Raw genomic sequence first — 6,953 nt, forward strand, 5'->3', positions numbered from 1 at the left:
TGCATCCAGAGATGTTAAGGACAATACAATTTAACTGTTTAGTTGTTCAAAATTCAACACACATACTAGTCTGCTGAAGCTTACAGACAAAATAGTTCTCATTAAAGCTATGATAAATATTATTGCTCACTAGGTTTATTATTGCCTTGCCATAAAGCCCAGAGGACAGGAAGATTATGTTTTGAGCCTCCTCTTCCCACTTCTATAAAACCACTGCAGGTCTACTCAATCCAAATGTTCACCCGTGGCATAGATTAAAGAGCAGACTGATAAAAGAGTTCAATCATTGCAGCGCTGCCTGGTAGGAATCACATCTAATTACATCAGCAACTCTGACCTCTCCAGCAACATTGTTTCAGCACCTCCAAACTACTCTCCACCTTTTCCATTAACCAGGATAGCGGCTACAATTTCACTTTATTACATTCGTTTTTTTTCTTCATGCCCAGATGTCAGGGTGTGCCTGACTTTTTCCACAGTAAACACTCCATGGCATCTGTTATTTTCAGATGATTCCTCTTACACCTTTTCCTGGGCAATGTGGGAGCAAAGATAAGAGATAATAAAGCTATTTGTTGATTGCTATAAGCTCTACTTGACTGAAAAGATAGGAGCAGCTGAAAGACTTTAAAAACTCCTGGATAGATAAATAAAGAGCAGAGTAAATAAGCTTTACAAGATGACCTTTTCATGTACAGGCTGTAGAGCGAAACATTAACCTGGGTTAACTTTTATTCAACCACTTAAGTTTCTATCTTGTTTTCTGAAATGTACAATAAAACTTATTGCGCAAAGTTATATTATTAGCTCTTAAAGCGTAGATATACATGCCGGGCCTGGCTAAAAATATGGCGGTGGTGGTACCTTTCGTAATTTGTACATGTGGAGAAGTACTGCGCATACTGGCTCAACACTTTTACAAGCAACATTAGGAATTGTGTAATTGAAGAAAGGACAAATTTTCAAAATTAAAATGATTATAACAGGAAAACATATTCTTCATGTGCATGTGCGAGTTCTCTCCGGGTACTCCGTCTTCCTCCAACAGTGCAAAGACATGCTCGTTAGGGTAATTGTTGACTCTAAAATTGCCCGTAGTTGTGAATGTGAGTGTGACTGGTTGTCCGTCGCTATATGTCAGCCCAGTGATTGACTGGCAAACAGTCCAGGGTGTACCCCGCCTCTCACCCAATGACAGCTCGGATTGGCTCCAGCCCCACTGCGGGAAAAGCGGTATAGATAATGGATGGACAACATAAAAGCGAATAAGTTAAATTAAGCCTTGGAGGTCTAGGGGTCCTCCCCCTGGAAATGTTGAGCATCAAACACTGTAATTATTACAAAAAAAAATTTTTTATGCTAAGCTATGCTATCCAGCGACTGGTTGTATGGAGCAAACAGATGGTATCCTCTCATCTAACTATTATAAATAAGCATAATCCCCAAAAGTCAACAATTCATTCATCATCATGAATTTATGAAATGTTAAAAGAAGTAAACGTATCAAGGAGTATTTATCACTTGTTGATTTCTAGCCTACAAGTGACAGTTCAGCTAAAGATGCTTAGAAATGTCAATTATATACTCTGTGTTATTATATCTACAAAAAGTGGACAGTCTCCAGAGTTTTTTTTATTACTAATTGCTCTATTTTTCCCATGGCTGAGATAAAGTTAAGCCACTTATAAAGAAACCTGCTTCTTTCTCAGCACATCACAATAGACTGCCATGCCACTCAGCCAGCAGTTCAGGACCACGGAGAGCTCCATTTCCACAAAAGGGCACGCTGCAGAACATGACACCAGCTGTTCTCAATCAGAGTAATTACTCCCCCACATGAGAATTTGTTTACTAACACAGGATTGTTATTGACCTGTCACACACACAAAAAAAATTCTGCTTACACTTAAAACATTTTGAACTAATCAGCACTCTTACCACATAAAGTAATGTTTGAACCATGTGTTCTGTCAAGCATAACTACACTACTACATTTTAATGTTCATTTGAAAGGGCAGTATTTCTTAAAGCAGCTACACCTGAGACCTTGACAGAGAGGCTTTGTCCTTCACAGAGAGCTTTACACCCAGCTGGTGGCTAATCGCTGCACACACACACACACACACACACAAACACAAAATATTCAAGTTGAGTAAACAGGTTTTCAGGTCTGACAACACACGTTAAAAAAGGTTCACTGGCCAACATTTAGTAGGTACAGGGTTGATGTTTGGAAAACAGGCTATTGACTTCCTAAAAAGCATGGCGGGAACTTAATATTGGAGAGTGGTTGTATAGTTAAAAGTCTGAACACAGCCGCGTTAAGACATAGAGCTAGACAGCAGCCATGTTGCTGCTGAGCTGGCAAATTGGCACAAAATAGAACTTGTGAATTGGCCAGTATTCAATCCATGCAGCTGCAAGCCAAACAAAATGCAGAATATAATAATTATCAACTAAATGTGTTCTTTAGAAAAATGTTCAGACTTCAGAGCAGTCTCATTAAGTGAGTGCCATCCTCCTACTTGTAAATTTAATATCAGCTAATTAAGTTGGTGAAATGCTGATAGTGATTTGCAGATAAAAAAAAAAATTAAATAAGATGTTTTCTATGACAAGAAGAAATATTTGTGTAGCTGATGAGCTGTGTGGATGATAAACTACTTCACTTACCTGAGGCCCATCTACAATGACAGTTGAAACCCACAATGTAACATAAATCAAATGAGTAAATAATACGCAGCATGTCAGTCCACATCATTCAATAGCATTAAATATGAGTACACATATTTCACTGTGTGCATTATTACACCTGCCAAAGTACCACAAGTGAATTAACTCAGCCAAAAATGTATACCAAGCAAATTCTACCCAACTGATTTGAAAGCAGCCAAAGAAAAGACGAATTAGATGAAAAAGCAGACGAGACATGCAGAACAGCAACATAATTGATCCAAATAAATCTAACAGAAAGACAACTCACTGTTTACATGCGTTGAAAAGTCTGGCCTTCCTGAATAGAAAACATGTTGTTCCGCATCATTTCACCATCCTTGTCCCAAAGTGTAGTCCATTTATCCGGACACAACGATGTCCTTAAGCGACAGGAGAGGAATGTCGACGAGCACACTCAGCTTGTAATAGTAAACACTGTGGAGTTATAAGAAGCCTCACAAGTAAAATACTGTTCTGGTGAGCTTCAGGTTGAGATAAAAATGTCCACTTTTAGCTCAGGAGGATTTGAACAATTTCTCAGGTTAAGTGTCAAGGGGGTTGCCCGAAAATTCAAAAGTGTCCTCTTCCTCGCGGCGAAATGATGAGCACTTCACGGAAGCTCAGACAAAAATATGCATACGACAAAATAAGCTATTTAAAGTTCAGAATCATTAACAGTGCCAACAAACTACTACATAACGATGCCATTATAAAAGTGACACATTCAACTCTTTTTAATTCATCAAATTGATTAATTGCGGGTAGTGTAATGAATACTTTTTTTCTTATTCTACCCGACATGACTTGAATGCAACAATAATACACTAATCTTTCACAGACTTTGAGCTATGGGAAAGAGCAATGTCTGTTTAGGACCTTTTCTAGGAGGCCTACCTGTAAAATGTTTGAAGTGTGTTAGTTTTACACTTCAATTACGTAAAGAACACGGAAATATCAGAAGTTAAGGCCTGGACACTCTGATTTTAGATTTGTGCTGCCCTCCAAATTCAAGTCCACAGCATTATTTTTGAATAATGGGTTGTCTTCTGACACTCACACACATTCATTATTTAGCTGAAAGTGACATCTCTTAATTATATCGAGACAAACTAAGATAAATAGAAAATCCATACTCTCTCATCATGTTTACATAAACTATCTGACAATAAAAGAAATGTCACAAAACCCTTTGTTTTAATTTTTAGGGAAATGTTGAAATCATAAAACAGTTAATGAAAACACGACAATATTTGATGATCAGCCTTTTATGGACTTTGACAGGATGACTAACGTAAAAAAGCGTCTCTTAATGACAGACGACCACTCGCTCAGATTTTTAATTCTCTTATTCATCAAATTCAAAAGGGTTAAGTGTTTGAATCTTGGTTAAGTCCGTTCAGAGTTGATCTGGCTGTCTCCCATTGGAGATTTTAAACATAAGCCTATGTCCTGATATTAAAAAGATAAAGCCCCTAAAAGAGTGGACATCTATGGGCTTCACAGTAGAGTTGTGGCTAAGACTGTCACCTCCCAGCCAGGAGGCTGTGTGATCAAATATTGGTTGAGTCCATCCAGTGTTTAGCTGGAGTCATATGAGTGTGTCCCATTGGAGATGATTTTGAACTACCCTACTGTCCTGAGATGAAAAAGACAAACCCTTAAAAAAGCGAGCTCATACAGGCTTCACAGTGGTGAAATGCTGAGATGGCCAACTCCCAGACAGACGATCCAGTGTTCAAAATTTGGATGTGTTCAGATGGGCTGCACCACCACATGAGGTAGGACAATCTCCCTAAAAGAGCATGCACTTACAGGCTTCACATGGTGTAGTGGCTAAAAGGCTGCCACTTCCCAGTCGAAAGCCACAGGGCTCAAACCTTGGTTGAGACCTTTCCATGGGAAACTAGAGTCTACTGGGTTTCTCCCACTGAAGCCTAAAGCATGCTTTTATATTAATAATGTACTGAACAGTACATTAACCCTCAAAAAGCAAACAATGACACACAAATCTCCTCCCTTACCCTTAACTCCCCTCCTTTTAATTCAACTGGATTAGTATATTCTAGTTTATCCCAAGTACTTTATGATAGAGTTAAATTATATCTTTGTGTTTTTGTTTATTATTGTATTTATCCTTGTAAACATATTCAGCTGTAAGCAGAAAAGAAAAATTGAAAAACTCTATTGCATAAATTGTTGAAACTGAAGTTAAGTTAAAAAAAACAAGCAAACAATGAAAGGCAGCAGGCTGGTGTAGTGGCTTAGACGGTTACCTTACACTACAATAAGACAAATCAAATGCATAGTTTATTTTACCATTCCATATCATAAGACAATATGATAAGACATGATATGATGCCTTAAGATTGTGGTGTTATTACATTTTCTAGGAAATTACTAAATTATTTTAACCTAAATTAGATAATGTAATTATTTTTAGCTTTATCTTCAGGTCGTCTGCACTCCATCCTTTAGAAAAAGTTGAACATTATGGATCATTTCCAAGAACATAATGAACCTCCAGAAGCCATTTGAATGATCTTTTGTTGACAGAAGAAAGGATGATAAAACAATACAAAAGCACCATGACAACAGAATATATTTTCCATTAGACACAAAAAATACAAATGTTATGTGGCCTGTGATTGTAAGAAGATTAATGATGGTTGATCTTTATGCCTTTTGATCAGAATTTAGTACTGAGATGTCAATCAAGTATTGAGAAATGCTGCTTAAAACCATGTTCCCAAGTGTCCATCAGAGCCGGCCGGGATGAAGTCTCTGTCATGTTGAGGATTTTTGTACTTATATACTATTTACACTCATTTTTTGAATTAATTTACTGTATAATTTATTAGCAATTATGGGACCATAACGGCTATGGCACAGCCGCCAAACGTTGCTCTAATGCATCTATTTTCTAAGGCACTTCTTAATGTCTATTGTCAGCATCACCCAAAACAGCAGGGGTGGACTTTTAGGGGTCTGACTGCACTTCACATGGTCGACTGGCAGTCAAAAGGGCTGCAAAATTGCACAGCATAATGGAGCCTGTAGACCACATCACCTCCAGAGCTGTCACCTCGCTTTGATGTGCAACAAGTGCACACATGCCATACAGATCGTATTTATGACGCACAAATATTCCATGTTCACTGCTCAAAACCCTGAAATCAGAGGTTTGATATGAATAAAAAAATCTCAATGATGGGCATGTTCCCCTTGTATATTCGGTATAATAGGTTTTCAGTTTTCTTGCCGGCAGCAGCATTATAATAAACCCAAGAGAACACTCCTTTAGAGTTCTGTAGTGGCTTTTCTTTTTTGTTACAAAAGCGCCTGCAGCAGGTAAGTGAACTTGAGTATAAATAAGATCATCTCGAGTAGCACTTTGGCAGGCTGCATGTATTTCTTTACATCCTCCTTTAATTGCAAACTGCTAATGAAGAAGAACATCACTCTGTAAGGGGGTTGCTCATGAAATAAAAAAAATTAAATCCTGCTCTTCTTCAATAAGGTCTTAGACTGCAGATTTTTTAATCACTTAAAAAGGGAACCTTGAAAGGGAAATATGCAAAACATTGCAGGAAGAAGTGTTTGTTTTGCATGAAGTCTTAACAGGATCATTTGTTTCTTTTAAAAGTAGTTTAATAAACTTAAATTTCCCCTTAAGGCCTTGTCTTTTTGATTTTGTAGCTCTGCTCAGTCAAATGAGTATTTAATCAGCTTTAAATAAAATTGAGAAAATAAAAAATATATATTTGATAGGCACTTACAATATAGAATATTGATTTTAAAGGTTAATTTGACCCTTGGACGTTTACTTCTGTTCCTTCCTCGTCGGAGGAACGGGTGGAAGACCAGGTGTATGCCAGTGGAGGTGGGCTGTCGGTGGTTTGCCAGTCACTCCTTGAGCAAAGCCTACGGCACACTGGGGATAACAGGAGCAAACCGAAGAAGAGCCATAGGCAACAACGTGGAGGCAGCGGAAAAAGCCTCCAGATGGCTCTGGTTGAAGAGGGGAGAGCAGTGGGGGTAGTAGAATGCCACTTGGACACAGTCCGGGGTCTGATCAGCCCCTGCAAGACCCGAAACACCCAGTAACTCCAGGAAACAACACTGATGATGTGTCCAAGTCTGCGCATCAGTGGATGTATTATTAACTTTGAGACAGATTTAGAAAATTATAACAATCTTTAAAAGAATTACTGAGAAAAAGTGTGATTCAAACAATAACA

Source organism: Labrus bergylta, chromosome 21 (genome assembly GCF_963930695.1).
Source record: "Labrus bergylta chromosome 21, fLabBer1.1, whole genome shotgun sequence".
NCBI classification, from domain to species: Eukaryota; Metazoa; Chordata; class Actinopteri; order Labriformes; family Labridae; genus Labrus; species Labrus bergylta.